General features: G+C 33.0%; 1 long non-coding RNA gene across 2 annotated transcripts; it reads left to right on the top strand.

Moving 5' to 3' along the window:
- Window positions 1-1,943: 1,943 nt before the first annotated feature.
- Window positions 1,944-8,058, top strand: LOC138691290 (uncharacterized). Of its 2 annotated transcripts, XR_011329803.1 has the most exons (6): window positions 1,944-2,611; window positions 3,575-3,731; window positions 3,838-4,088; window positions 4,351-4,475; window positions 4,702-4,909; window positions 5,144-8,058. It is a non-coding gene; the product is annotated as an uncharacterized lncRNA (long non-coding RNA). The 2 variants fall into 2 exon arrangements; XR_011329802.1 differs by having other exon boundaries at window positions 4,351-4,909.
- The last annotated feature ends 8,872 nt before the right edge of the window (window positions 8,059-16,930 follow it).

Raw genomic sequence — 16,930 nt, 5'->3', positions numbered from 1 at the left:
CAATAGTTCGTAAGTTGCAACCATTGAAATTCCGACAAGTTTGAACCTATCAACAACCCCTAGCGAATCACCTTCGGGTGTAACTCACCCTCTTTTAACAATAGAGCAAACCTGTCCAGGAATGTCACTGACCCTCCGTCTCTTTCTACACCGACTATAGCTGATCTTCTTAAAGAATCTTTCACTTCCCTCCCCACTAACTTTAAGGTAGCACACTTCAATAGTCAAAGCATTATTTGTCACTGCAATGAATTTTATTCCATATTCGCTGGTTGAAGCCTACATTTTCTTCTTCTCTTGTAGTTATTAATGGTTACAGAATAGGCAAAGGAGGCTGCGGTGTAGCAGCATACATTAGATCGAATCTCCTACCTAAATTTATTTCGAAGTGATACAGTGTTAAAAGTTGTGTAAAGAAGATGTATACTAAATTTATTTTTCATTCTCCTTCCGAGTACAGTGCACGGCCTGAATATCTGTTTATTGAAATTTATGCAAGTCTTCAAAAGTGTCTTCTATTTGTCATTTATATACAACCCAAGATAAATAATCATTTATCTGACCTAGAAAATTCACTTTTAGACATTCTGCACAAGATATTATATTTTGTCGCATATTCATTGCAGTGTCCTAAGGCAACACCAAAACTTATTCCGTATAGGGAACTACGACATAACACTCTGCGACATATCAACGACGCCTCTTTAATTTCTGATGCGTTATTACTGCAATAACGTGACATTTGAGGGAAAATTTGAAGCTTTTAACAACCTTGTTATTCCATTATAATATAATATCATATTATGACAAACATGCCCCAATAAAAACTATACGTATTACGAAACCTCCAGCTCCCTAGATGACTATAGAAATCCGATCACTCATCAGACAAAGAGACGAAGTCTGTTGGAAATTTCAGAGACTAAAAAGTTACACAGATTTCTTGCGGTAGAATCGACTAAGAAATATGACCACACAGACCACTAGAAGTGCTAAGCTTAAACATGCTTACAGCCTCATTGATAATAATATTAGAGCATCTGATATGTGGAGAAATGTAAGATGAATGGTACTGGAACAGTCTAAGTCACAAATTGAAAATAATTTTTGTCTAGATTATCTGAGCAAACACTTCACAACCACCACTACTCACGCAACTGACGCCGCAACAAAACAACATAATATTAACGAATTAATCTCTACACCCGCCCCAGCAGGTGACAAGTTCTTCTTTACCTACATAACGCCCTCTGACATAAAATCAGCACTAAAGAGAATCAAGTCAAAATCACAAGAAGTAGACAATATAAATATAGAACTTCTGAACAAAATATTATAGACATAATTCGCCCGAGAGTAACCCATAGGCCCATATTCAATGCAACGAAAATGACTTCACATTACCCAGAATTATGGAAAAAGGCTATTGTCCGTCCCATTCCTAAAATTAAGTTACCCATAAGAAATAATGACTATAGACCAATTAGTATTCTTCCTGTTCTCTCAAAAGTTTTGGAACGAATTGTGCACAAACAATTGACAGATTACCTCAATACACGCAATACTCTTGACTCGTATCAATTAGGCTTCAGAACGAGACATAGCAAGATCGCACTGCTTAAAGTGACTGAGGATATACGTGAAACTTTACATAAAGGACAAATCACAATACTATCACTTTTAGACTACTCCAAAGCCTTGGACACTGTAGACGTTAGCTGATTAATTTCAAAATTAAGAGCACAGCATTTTTCTGATAATATTTTGGCATGGATGAACTCCTACCTTCGTGAACCCCAACAGTGCGTATCTATTAATAATCGTATTCCACGTGGCGTACCACGAAGACTGACATACCACAAGCCTCTGTCCTAGGACCTTTACTATTTTCTACTTATATTCATGATATTTCTTCTAATCTAACATATTGCCGACACTATAGGGAAGACCAGGTAACTTGATACCCTAAGGGTGAAACCTAACCATTTTTCCCCCATTACTACAAATGCTAGTGGATTATGGTGATTTTCTAGTTTGAAGGTTGAATTTTCTTTTGCCAACTTCGTTTCGAATTTCGATACTGACAAATACTATAAATGGTAGTGATTTTGTAACCGGTATGTTGGCAGCTGAGGCAAATATCGACAATATTTGCCGGTACTGGAGTTCCATGAAATTAAAATTGTACTAGATTTCTCAGCCGGTTACTGGAAGATAGTGAAATTCGAACTTATTAATAATTAATTAATATTAGTATTAATATTAATACATAATAGTTATGTTATGTGTTGCGTTGTGGTTATAATTCAAGAATAGTCAGATAAGTACGAATGAATATAATATACTTGGGCGTGATAATGCACGTGGGTAATGGATAGAAATATTATTTCAAATTTTAATGAATTTCTTTCGTGTTTAGATTTTTATTACTATGTCAAAAAAATGAAATAGTGTTGCAGTGACTCCTCCAAGGAAGAAAATGTGTGGCATTCAGAGTACGCTTCAGAAATCTGTAGTTCACGTGTATAATGAGTTGAAGAAAGAAGATAATGAAGAAGGAATTATGCTAACGGAGACAGCAATTACAACCAGAATAGGACAATTATTAGGAGTAAGTATTCTTAAGCATACATTTCAAAGTGGTATTCAGTTTTAGGAGTTTGCACTAATAATTTCATGATTGTGGTCAAACAAAACAAATTTTTAGGTTAGGCCTAATGTTTAATCAAGTCAGTGATTTTCATATTGCCAAACTAAATACATTTAAGATACTGTAATACTGCAGTAGGTGATAGCTTAAATACATTTACAAATTAGACGAACAAGTAATCAAACAGCACGAAAGTAAATTTCCAGTTTTCTCTTTTGGTATTAAATTAACCGTTCAGATCACAATTTACATGCCACATCGGCCGAAGAAAATACAAGTCATATTGTAATTATTAACTTGATATTGCAGCAAATATTACATGAATGTTGGCCTGTTATGGTGCTTAAAAATAATTCAGTTTTATATAATAACTATATAACATACTCTATAAAGCATAGGAACGTTGACTCTGGCTGAATAATTTATTCATGACTGGTCTAAGTAATATTAAATATGGTGTTTCTTCAGAAAAGCTACCCCACCCAAAGTACTTGTTAAGATATAACACTCGAGAGGACGAGGACGCACTACTGGGAAACTAACCATTTCTCTTCGTCCTGGACCTCTCGCATGTTATATTGGTAATTAGTAACAAGTTTGAGGGAGGGACTACAACAATGCATTAGAATATACAGGTAAGTGTCAAAGGATTTTTGTGCTGAAAGTATTTGTGGCTGTGCACTAAAACCACGTGTTCATCACTATGTAAATATCACAGAAATCAATTAAACAAAATAAAATTATGCCTTCTTTGGTGTAGCTTTTCTGGAGAATTACCTAAATATTAGCCTACTTAAACCTATCGTAGACCCAACCTAACATGTTGATCATTTTCTATTCATATAGCTGTAAATGTTGGTATTATGCATGAATTTTATGATATAACAATTTTTAGAAGTATTATGTTATTGTTTGTTATTACAGCTTGGCTTAACTACAGCCACGAAAGTGATCAATTCACACAAGGGGACCCCACTCGTGACACCAGGAAAACATAGACTACGTAAACATCCAGTGACTGATGCTGATGATTTTACGAAAGATGCAATTGCGAGATTTATTTATGACAAGTTACATAAAGGTAGGGAAGTTACAGGAATTATTGTGTTGATTTATGCAATGTAATTCTGATATTAGTCATAGGCCTATGTATAAAAATATGGCATAATTTTCATTTACTGTTACAGGGGAAGTACTAACAGCAGCAAAAGTTCTGGAACATATGAATGATGATTATGAAACATATTTATTTAGAGTATCCTTATCATCGGTGAAAAAAATTTTGAAAGAGATGAAATTTCTATGGAGCAAAGGGGATCCTTATACACATGTATGAGAAAGTGATGTTATTCGTTTTTAAGAGAATATATAAGAAATGTGGAGCGTGAGAACCCTAAACCCGTAGTATTCTTGGATGAGACTTGGATTTTTATGAATGGTAAATTTCAATGTATTGTGAGACATTGAGTGATTGAATTTTTTACTAACAAATAGATTAACACTTATGTGGAATATGAAATTACAATTAATATAGGCTACTAGTAATGAATTCAGGTGGGAACAACATGTTTTGCAATTAATAGTTTCATATTATAACTAGAGGTTAGTTATAAAATTCTTGAACGGTTTTCCTGTCTTCAAAATTTTTGTGTCTCTTAGAGTGTCAATGTGAATTGCTTTTCTCTCTCTGTTTTTTTAAGTATGATCACCCACTTATTCATGAATAAACCAGGTGAAGTTTCCAGTGACATGAATGGTGTTATTCATAGACCAACAAATGAGGGTGGAAGATTAGATGCCGGAACGAAAGGTGGATTTATACTCGGTAAGTTATATTGATTTATATTTTACATAAATTTGGCAAGAGTAATTTTTTAAATCAGGGTACAAAAATATAAAAATTGGTGACTAAATAAAAACGTGGGAAAGCCTTTCACCAAAGAGGATCTCATGTCATGTCATGTTATGTTATGTTATGTTTTATTTTCTTTATTTAAATGCTGTGAATTCATGTGACATAATTATATGCCCAGGTATAATTTTTATTGCAGGTGCTGATTTAATTTTTTCATGCAATTGAAAGAAAAGTCAGGACTACCATAGTGCTATGAATAGCCCTGTAGTTGAGAAGTGGGTGCAAACACAGTTGTTGACCTGAGAACATTAGGGCAATGCGTTATTGTCATGGATAGTGCTGCATATCATAGCAGACTTGTGAAAAATCAGCCAACAACAAAATGGAGGAAAGAACAGCTACTGGTGATTGCAACTGAATATAATAGATTTGTTGTACTAAATGATAAGAGTTGTACTAAATGATAAGAGTTGATGGTGTGAAATCACCTTTTGATATTACATTGCAATATTAATTTCCATACTTTACAGTCATTATTATTATTATTATTATTATTATTATTATTATTATTATTATTATTATTATTATCTTTACTACTACTACTACTACTACTTATAGATGCTACTTTTTTCTTTCAGGTGAAATTGAATCTACATAAGAATCCTAAAACAACAGAGCCTTGCCAATTACTGTTCTGAAGCGGCCTTGTCTTATGTGTTGTGTCTATATACAATTAATTCTTTCAGTTTTTTTTCCCCTTTAATGTAATGAAGTTGTTGGTTGATTGATACCAAGTGTTCAGCAGTTGATGTCATTTGTTATCTTGCACTCCAATATTTAACCAGATGATTGAAAGCTATGTAAAGTTAAACAGTCAAGACAATGATCCATATCTTCATTGAGATTTCAGAAATGGCATGGGGAGATTCTGAAATATCAGTTCTTTGTAAATATTTGAGACAATCATGGCCTGTCATAATATGAGTACTGCCACTGTAGATTTTCATAGAAGTTCAGTTATTAAATTAGGTGTATTATTTTTACTATGTATTGTACTATATTTTTGTTTCGCTTAATTGATGAATTATATATGCTGTAAATTGAATAGTAGACTGTAGGTCTATAGCTTAACTGATGAATTGTATGTGCTGTAAATTAAATAGTAGGCTGTATACCACAAGTGATGAATTGTTTATGCTTGTAATGTGAAGTAATTTGCATGATATTTATTATCAGTTTCTGTATATTTCAACTGATTGAATTGTTTATACTTTTAAATTGAATTAACTTGCTTGCTATGTATTATATTTTATAGCTTAACTGATGAATAATTGTTTAGGTTTGTCAATTTAATAATCTGAGTGCCATGTACTTCATATTTTTAGTGGAGCCACCAATGTAGCTTAGTCGGTAGACTCGTTGGCCTGCAAATTCAGAGCTGCACTCGAGGGTAGTTTGGATCCCCCATTTGGTCTGATTAGTTGGTTTCTTCTGAGGATTTTCCTCCATCGTGGAGCAGATGCCGGATGGCCTATTGCAATTTTTTCATTTGCTTTAGAATCATTCCGATTTTTGTTACCACATTGTCATGTTCTGATCTTGTTATTCTTTTAACAGTGTGGTAAGATGCAGGTATAGATAACCTTACAGTAATTTTGCTACCTTTCAGCTACCTCATTACCTCCCACTCCATGAAGTTCATGGATCCACGGAAGTACCAGTCATCGATGTAATTCGACCATTTTGCTTAAAATATTAAAACACTGTAAAATATTGAGATTTCATGCTGTTACGTCCATTACTGCAGCAAGAACATCTGATTTTGAATCTGATAGTATGACAGCCTTCTCAGATTTATGAAGTCGATACTGGAGATTTTGTAAGCTTAAAAGTGTATCTAAATTTTCACTATCAAAATTAGTCAGTGTTTGAAGTTAGTTAGTTAGTTAGTTAGTTAGTTAGTTAGTTAGTTAGTGGCGTTTAAAAAGGGCTCGTCAGCTACTATGGCTATTTGCACCCTTATCTAAAATCTTTCACTAAACACAATACAATAACCGGAATGTTTAAAATGCTAAAAAGCATTGTCACGGTTAAAATGGGGCAAACAAGTGTTTGAATATAATTTCCTGTAAAAGGGAATATACTGGTATTGTACTACAACACCACTACATCTATGGCTTGGTAAACAGGATCCATCTATAAAAAATACTGTATGTAGTCACTCACTGACCAGATCATTTATCGTTTCTAATGATTTTTAAAATGTCTGGAGAAGTATCACATTTCTTAACATCATCTGTTAAAGTTAACTTATATACTATTCATTTTGAAATAACTTGGGATTGTGTTTTATTAGTAAAGTTTCCCTTAATTGAGCAAGTTTGAGTTCTCCAAGTAGAGTCAAAAAGTCTGTTGGGATTTTGGCTCAGTTTATTAATATTTGTAGACTGTGATTTTTTGTTCTAGACAACCATATTTTCTGCAAATGATGAGATTATCATAAGATCTATTTCTTTAGTTAGACTATCGACATTAATATTGGAAAATGTATTCCTGAAAACAACAATGTGGGAAGCCCAGATGAATCTGTCTCTATTTACATATTTGTGACAATGAATCAAATAATCAAGTCACTGACCCAGTGTAACACTTTATCATGGACACCCTAAGTTTGCAATTTCTTAAGTGATTTATATCTACAGAGCCATATGATCCTTGAAAATAAATTAAAATTGTTAAGTTGTTTTGTTTTCTGTTTAAAATATCTTTAATATCTTGACTAAAATTTAAAATCTGTCCATTTGTTGAATGCAATTCTCTAAAGTCAACCCAATAAAATGAAAGTTAGTTACTAGATTCCAGGAACCAATTCAATCTATGAAATCATCTCTTCCATAATTTTGGCTATCATACTAGTAAGTGGTATCTGTCGATAACTCGAAAAGATATTAGTTGAATAATTGCTTTTCAAAATTGATGTTATGGTAGATTTTCTCCAGACAGATATTGTATTTTAGATGAGATTACAAGATAAAAGTAGTGAGTTTGCTTGTTTGCCAACATGTTTAAGAAAATCAGCATGTGTATTGTCTGGACTTGGAGATATTTTGGGTCATATGTTATTAAATTAATAGTAATATTCAGTTCTTGATTAAATATTGTTATATAAAGTAGATAGTAGATTTAATATTTCTTTCAGTTTTTCCTTAATAGTCTGACGTACACAGATAAAACTAACAACCACACCACCAACTAATCTAATAGAAATTAAAATATAATTAAATGTAGAAAAAGTAATTAAAATTATAAATACACGTAATAAACCATAACCCCCTAATTTCAACAATATACTATTTTATTCCCTTTTACAGCTTGTAGATAATTATTAATTGTAGTTATTACTTATCACTTCGTTTGAAAGATGTTATTGTGTACAAAAAGCATTTTTTGATGATCGTTTCATGCTGAATGTTGTGTATAAATCTATGATTTCTGGCCATCTGTTCTGTGTAATCCATCTTTTGTATAGAATTAATAAAATATTCTTTTGGTAGTAATTATTTTATTAATTGAGTATTTAATTTTCACCAGCTCACATTTCTTGAATCATTTGTTTTTTCTTATTTAAATTTAGGACACAAGAGCCAAAAAGAGACTTCACAGTTATGTATCATACATTTTTTCAATTACAGACGTGGAGTTGCAGAAATAATAAGTGTAAGTGTAGCATTATTAAGCAATTTACAAACAAATGAAATCTTTAAAAAGGTATCTAGAAGTGAAATTACTTATGGCTTTTAAGGACCAAAATAATTTTTTAAGTTGATTTATTATTATTTCAGTTTTAGCCTAGTTGTATTATCCATTTCCTTACTAATTTCAAAAGATAATCAGAAGTTCATTCGAATTCCAACCAAAAGTCAATTGGTTATTAATTTATCTACCTTTAGGAAGTACAGTATATGTACGCTGGAATCTTTGAAGTGAAGTGACAATAATTTAATTGGTCTTGGAACAGATTTGATTCTTGAATATTATATACTATACTTTGTTGTATATTTACGTCTAGTAACCTATTAATGCTAATACTAATAATAATGTAAAGGAATAAAAGAATAGAACATAGCAATACATTTCTCATTATTATTGAAACTATTTAGAATAACCTTCCAACATTAAGGTAAAGTACGGTGAGTAAAGAAGTCATTCAGTACATAGGATCGTGATTTTACTACATGTGGTGATATCTGGTAACAGTTGGCAACACTGACAAGGCGGAAATATTTGCTGTTTGGGAACTGAACTTACGTGATCCTCACTATATATGCTGACGACATACAAATCTATCTGCATACTCTACCTAATTACCTAACTGACGCTATAACTGAAGTTAATGATGACTTGAATTCAATGTCCTTATTGTCCAAAACGAACGGACTTAATTTAAATGCAAGTAAGTTTCAGGCTGTCTTAATAGAACACCGAAGATGTAAGTGTGGCAAACAAAATTTGCCACCGATAATTGTAAATAATAAAATAATACTACTATTCCAACTAGCTCGACTGTGAAGAACCTTGGAATCTATATGGATTGTCACCTGGAATAGAAAGAATAAGTGAATCACACTTTCAGAAAAAAAATATTTTCGATTATTCACTCATTAAAGCAATTGAAGCACTTTCTTCCTGATAAACTAAAATTAATGCTTGTACAAACAGTCATGATGCCACACTTCGACTACTGCAATGTTATATTAAGTGCGAATTTGAGCAGCAGGCTACAACGTGTGCATAATGTGTGCGTCCGTTACATTTGCAATATTCGTAAGTATGATTATGTTTCCCCGTCTTTTCAAACTTTGTCTTAGTTAAGGCTAAGCGATCGACGAGCCCTGCATTCTCTTATTCTCTTGTTTCAAATTCTGCGCACCACTACCTCAATCTACTTGGCTTCTCGTTTTCGAAATTTATCTGAATATTATCGGCTAAGTACCAACTCTCATCACAATAATTTACTCATTATACCCTGCCACAAGACATCTTTATATTCTTCATTCTTTACAGTTTCAGTTGCTAAAAACTGGTACTCGCTTCCGAGTGATGTGAGGGGTTGTTGGACAATAAATTCATTTAGGACAAAATTACAAAAATTCTTGCTTAACAGACTAATTACTGATTAATATTTGTTACTTATAATGAAACTAACATATTATGTTCATTCTTATTATCGCCGTTAATTTTTCTAAAAATAAAACAAAATCTCTAAGGGCAAATTCTCATTACATTAATATTATTTTATTTTATATCAATATATTTTTATCCATATTTTGATCCCTATAACATAGTTATAGTAAACTACTATTAAATTAATTCTCATCATTTAAGCAACTAACTATCTCAACTTAATTATAATTCTTTACATATTGCATATAGACTGAATTGAATTACATTAGCTCATAAATTAAGTTATTACTTTTTCGTATAGACTTCATCTCATATTAAATAAACATATACTAGTTAAAATTTAACTGAAGAATATTGCTGGAGAATCTTTAGTGTATTGTAAATATTCATAATTTAAATATGTATGTCACTATTGTATTGATTAAGGCTGGTTGAGTGGAAGAGTAAAGTCCTCACTCTGCCAGCGAAAATGAAACATTCTGTTCTATTCTATTTTCTACGTAAAATAACTTCTTGTGTCTTGTTGAATGTTTCCATTTTATACGTATTTTAACCTGTTTTCAGTTTCCTAAATGGTTAAATATGTATATTTTGTTTATACATAGTATTTTAAAATTTCATTGTTAATATATTGTTTTAGGTGGAGGATGTTACCGAAATATAGACGCGTGTTTCACCGTAAGGCCTGGGTAGCCAGGACGTAGCCCGTAGAGCGTTTTGCAGATCGTAGAGTGCAGAAGAGAGTATTTACAACTTTTCCCAGTAACATAAACAAAGGTGGTGATTTCTTTGCGTTAGGCCCTTCCATAGGTATGAATTTCTAACGAAACAGATTTTTAAATATTTTTGTAAAATTATTTTGCGTTTCTAGTATTTATTTATTAAATTAAACGTCATTTCTAACAGATGATGTATTTCTTAATGTAGCCTTCAATGACACTATTAGTGTGGATAATTTAACAAATGGTAATTAGTAATTCTATAAAAAAAATAGCAGTGGAAAAGTGGTACAGATCTTGAATCTGATGTGACGCTGGTTTACAATTTAAAGAGATCATTATACTAATTATCGTTTTACCGGTTTTATTTTTCACCATTTCAAATTATGTCAGTGCGCTCGAGACAATGAAAAACACGTCTGCTCTCAACCAAGGCTATAGTGTGTTTATATCGTTTAAGAAACAATTTAGATGAAGGCTGGCAAGCATGCTATTAAATTAAACGTTTTATGATAATATAGGCTATTCTCTGTTATTTAAGAACCAAGATGTAGCAATGTGAAAAATTGTGTATGCTGATTTGCTTTCACAGTTAACAATTACGAAATTTGAATTAAACAGGTTTTGATGTATTGTGTTTAATAACAGACAATAAAAGATTAAATCGGAAAAATTATGTACTTTTGTTTAGGAAACAGTTAATCGAAAAGTAGGGCTATGAATCCAGTGCAACCAGAATAGTAATTGTTTCTGCAATTTGGCACAGTATATCTATTAAGAAGTCCGCCACAGCAAAGAATGCTAACAAATAAGAGAGAGGTGAATGAGACAGTCGACTGATAGATAAACGGGATGTCTAAAAACATTAATTTTTGTTCAGGAAGAAAGATATGTATTGTTGTCGAAATCCAGAACAATAAAATTTGAAACTGTTGGTTTCAGAGCAGTACTTCATTGGTTGCAGTGAGATGTTTTAACGTGTTACTAATTCTCTCAAGCACATACTCAAATGTTTAAAAATTTAATTTAAATCTTTAATTGTTTCATATGTTTGTCCCATATGATTACAAGATATTTTTGGCCTAAAATTCATTGGTTGGAAAACATACACTCCCTTTTCATCACTATTTGAATTAGAATTATCAGTTTCAATTGTTTCAACAGTTTTGTCCTCAAAATCTAACCCTGTACTGTATTTATTTTTCACCAATAATGGAATTATTAGGTAAAATACGCCCATAGAAATAAACCTACTAATATGAGTAAATTTTATAAGTTCTGCTTTATGAAATACTTTACTAATATTTTTAGATATTTTTACTGATATTATGAGGGAGGTATACGAGGAAATCCACTGCGTTTCCTCCTTAGATTCGAACAGAAGAGCAGATATTGTAGCCATCCACAGGACTCAATCTAAGGGAATAGTTCTTGATCCTACAATCCGGTTTGAGAGGGATGCCCTGCAGGCACAACACGTTGATGAGGAGAAGAAATCCATTTATGAGTCCTGCATCCCATATCTAAGTGAGAAATATAACCTTCACAGTAGTCAATGGAGTGTTTCTGGTATTTTGTTTGGTGCGCATGGCACACTTCCTAAATTCACATGGAATATTTTAAAAGCACTCGGTCTCCGATTTTTTGAAATTCAAAAAATTTTATTGAATATCTTAAGGATTCAATCCAAATATTACATTACCATTTATATTTTGGCCATTGATGATTCTATTGGGTTTGCATTTCTCTGGATATTTTACTAAACAATTCCTGTATTTAATCTTTTTTTCTTCCTAAATTATTCTGTAGTGCTTTTATTCTGGATCTTTATGGTCACCCTCATTGAGGGCAGATTATTTTGTTAAAAATAGTTGTTGTATAAACTAATAATTTTATGAAGCGTAATTCTAATAATATAGGTTAATATTATTAGCTATTTACTAATGTTATTAATTTATTTGTTTTACGAAACATGCTACTGGTCTTCTAAAAACGAAGTGACATGGTTCGTTGCTTGAATTCTGTGCCGCATGAGGATGACGTGTGACAAATTTTGAAATGAACTTATAAAATGAACTTCGATTTTTCAATTAAATCTTACTTCTGAACTGTCTACATTATTACGTTATTACTTTACACATCTTATTTGCTGTTATAATTTAACACAATTGCTAAATTTATAGTTCACAGTAAAGATCGTCTTTTTCTTCTTCTTCTGCCAATACACAGTTTTGGGTTGTTTCCCGTCTGTGAACTACAAATGGAATTGGTCCGTCCCACGTCGGTGATGTCTGCCTCAGTGGCGTGCGCAACCTATTGCATTAGGGTAGGCTCTTCATGTTTGCATGCTACATAGGTATACAACTTACAATATCTCGAACATATTGATAATTTGATATAATTTTAGTGAGTTCTGACATCAAACCAGAGCAGCAGCCAGAAGGAGGGTAAGAAAACAGAAACTTCCGGAAACTAATGATAAAATAAATTGGTAATTAAATAAATCATACCTTATTTACTTAAAGGTGAACTCCATTCTGCGTTCCTTTTTAGAAAACTCCTCAATGACATCGCTGTGGAATGTAGGGGATTTTCAGATTTCTTTCAGCTTTTTCTTCTCAATGGACATCAAGGCTAAACTGCTTAATCTTTCTTGCCCTTGAGTTGATCTTTGAAGTGATTTAATCCGCTAAGGGCAGAAAATGACCTCTCACCAGATGCAGATGTGCTTGGTATGGTCAAAACCAGTAGGGTCAATTTGTACAATTCGACAAATTCTGTGTGGAGTTGTTTTGATTTTAAATGTGTCACCAGTTCATGAGGGTATTTTCTACGAAACTCTTCCATTGAATATAGGACTGTCAATTCATTTTTTAGACGAACTATATCAAACACTGCACTGTGCTTTACATTCAGCGCATCCAGGGCGGAATTAGGAAAATTTAATTTATAAGACTGAAATTTGTTTGGATCAAGCAATGAAATAAATTCCAACTGAGGGAGATTTCCAAACCTATCTGTAATATGGTTTATCACATTGTCTATTTTTTCAAAAAATATTATCCTGTATTTTATGACATCATTTTCCAGGCATTTTCTTTTTCGCGGCACTTCTTCACATTCGACTTCATTACAAACATCGCTCCATAATGCATCAAATCTGTATCTCTCATGTAGAACAATACGTTTTGTTTCATTAACCTTTTCTACACAATACAGAATATCCAAATGCTTCGTTTGAAGAATGTTGTACAGAATGTCAATGTATGCATAGATCTTTGATAACACATTTAGAAGAAATTTGGTCTCAAACTCTGAAAGGAAAGACAAATATCCACGCGCAAGAGCAACAGTTTCACTTTCCCAGTCTGATGAGTTGTTGAGTATATTTTCAAAAAAGTCCACCAGCAATTTACGGTTCTCCTTTACAATATTGACTATTCTGGAAGAGAAATTTCATCTTGTGGGTGCATTTCTTGGAATTATTCTGTTGGAATATTCAGTAAGAGCATGCGCGCGTTTTGTAGACTTGGAGAAGAAGCTACTTAGTCCATTCAATGTCTGAAAAAAAGATCCGGCACTCCTTAATACTCATAGCTGACTGAGATAAGACTAGATTTAATAATAATGATAATAATAATAATAATAATAATAATAATGTTTTATTTTCGCTGGCAGAGTTAAGGCCATAAGGCCTTCTCTTCCACTCAACCAGCCTTAATCAATACAATACATAAATTTAAATTACAAATATTTTCACTACACTTAAAAGGTTCTCCAGCAATAATCTTCACTACACATTTATTTAAATTTAGATAAATCTATAAGGTAAAGTAGTAACTTAATTTATGAGCTAATTTAATTCAATGAATTATAATTAATTTAATATTTGAGATAGCTAGTAAAATGATGAAAATTAATTTAATATAAGCTTACTAGGACTATGTTACAGGGAGAATATATATTTCTATTTCTATAATGAGAATATTAATGTAATTGCCATTAGAGGTTTTGTAAATCTATTTAGAGAAATTAAAGATAATAATAATAAGAATGGACAGATGTTAGTTTCATTATAAGTAACAAATATTAATCAGCAATTCATCTCTTAAGTAAGAATTTATGTAATTTTGACCTAAATGAAGCTATTGTCCAACAACCCCTTATATCACTCGGAAGCGAGTTCCAATTTCTAGCAACTGAAACTGTATAGGATGAAGAATATAAAGATGTCTTGTGGTAGGGTATAATGAGTAAATTGTTATAATGAGATCTTGTACTTAGCTGATGATATGCGGATAAATTTTGAAAACGAGAAGCCAAATATATTGGGGTAGCGATGCGCAGAATTTGAAATAAGAGAACAAGAGAATGCAGGGCTCGTCGATCGCTTAGCCTTAGCCAAGACAGAGTTTGGAAAGACGGGGAAACATGATCATACTTACGAATATTACAAATATAACGGACGCACGCATTATGCACACGTTGTAGCCTGTTGCTCAAATTTGCATTTAGGTTACTTAATATAATATCGCAGTAGTCAAAGTGTGGCATCACGAGTGTTTGTACAAGGATTAATTTTAATTTATCAGGAAGAAAGTTCTTCAGTCGCTTTAATGAGTGAATAATGGAAAATATTTTTTTGGAAGTGTGATTCACTTGTTCATTCCATTCCAGGTGACAATCCATATAAATACCAAGGTTATTCACAGTCGTACTGTATGGAATAGTAGTATTATTTACAATTATCGGTGGCAAATTTTGTTTGTCACACTTCGATCTTTGATGTTCTATTAAGATTGCCTGCGATTTACTTGCATTTAAATTAAGTCCGTGCGTTTTCGACCATATGGATATAGAATTCAAGTCATCATTAACTTTAGTTATGGCGTCATTTATGTAGTTAGGTCGAGTATGCAGATAGATTTGTATGTCGTCAGCATAAATATGGTGTCGGCAGGATGTTAGATTAGAAGAAATATCATTAATATAAATAGAAAATAGTAAAGGTCCTAGGACAGAGCCTTGTGGTACGCCAGTCTTCGTGGTAAGCCAAGTGGAATAACGATTATTAATAGACACGCACTGTTGGCGTTCACGAAGATAGGAGGCCATCCACGCTAACGCATTATCAGAAAAATGCAGTACTCTTAATTTTGCAATTAGTAAGTCAACGTCTACAGTGTCGAAGGCTTTGGAGTAGTCTAAAAGTGTTAGTATTGTGATCTGTCCTTTGTCTAAAGCTTCACGTATATCCTCAGTCACTTTAAGCAGTGCAGTCGATGTGCTGTGTCCCGTTCTGAAGCCTGATTGGTAAGGGTCAAGAATATTGTGAGTATTGAGGTAGTCTGTCAGTTGTTTGTGCACAATTCTTTCCAAAGCTTTTGAGAGAACAGGAAGAATACTAATTGGTCTATAGTCATTAGGTGTTACAGGTAACTTAATTTTAGGAAGGGGACGAACAATAGCCTTTTTCCATATGTCTGGGTAATGTGAAGTCATTATGGATGCATTGAATATATGGGTTAGTGTCGGAAGAATTATGTCCATAATTTTGTTCAGAAGTTCTATATTTATATTGTCTACTCCTTGTGATTTTGACTTGATGCGCTTTAGTGCTGATTTTACGTCAGAAGGTGTTATGTAGGAAAAGAAGAACTTGTCTCGTGCTGGGGCGGGTGTAGAGATTAATTCATTAGTAGTCTGTTGTTTCGTTGTGGCGTCAGGTGCGTGGGTAGTGGTGGATGTGAAGTAATTATTTAAATCATCTAGACAAATAGTGTTGTCAATTTGTGATTTAGATTGTCCCAGTCCCATTGACCTAACATTTCTCCACATATCGGATGCTCTAATATCAGGTTCAATGAGGCTGTAAGCATGTCTAAGCTTAGCATTTCTAATCGTCTGTGTGGTCATATTTCTTAGTCGCTTGTACCGCAAGAAATCTATGTCACTTTTTAGTCTCTTGAATTTCCGAAAAGCTTCGTCTCTGTCTCTCATCAATGATCGGATTTCTGTAGTCATCCAGGGAGCTGGAGGTCTCGTAATGCGTCTAGTTTTTATTGGGGCATGTTTGTCATATAATGTAATAACAAGGTTGTTAAAAGCTTGTACCTTTTCGTCTACTGTACGGAGAGTCCAAACATCACGCCATGACAGTAATAACGCGTCAGAAATTAAAGAGGCGTCGTTGATGTGTCGCAGATCCCTATACTGAATGCGTTTTGGTGTTGCCTTAGGATACTGCAATGAATACTCTACAAATATAATATCATGTGCAGAAATCCCAGGCGCCGGTAGTTGTCCGTGTGTTATTATTTTGTGGGGATTTGTAGTTGCTATGATGCCTAGTAGTGTTTCTGCAGTCTCTGTGTGATGAGTGGCTTGGAGCGGTAGAATTGTCATATTGCAGACCGCAAACATGTTTGAGAGCCGTACACTGGAAGGGGACGTTACTAAAAGATTGTTGTTACAGTCACCCATTACTACAACGTGTTCATAAAGCGGCAAAATGTCTAAAAG

The sequence above is a fragment of the Periplaneta americana genome, chromosome 16 (assembly GCF_040183065.1).
Source record: "Periplaneta americana isolate PAMFEO1 chromosome 16, P.americana_PAMFEO1_priV1, whole genome shotgun sequence".
Taxonomy (NCBI): Eukaryota; Metazoa; Arthropoda; class Insecta; order Blattodea; family Blattidae; genus Periplaneta; species Periplaneta americana.
The sequence above is the reverse complement of the archived record's forward strand: the minus strand, read 5'-3'. Positions and strand labels throughout refer to the sequence as shown.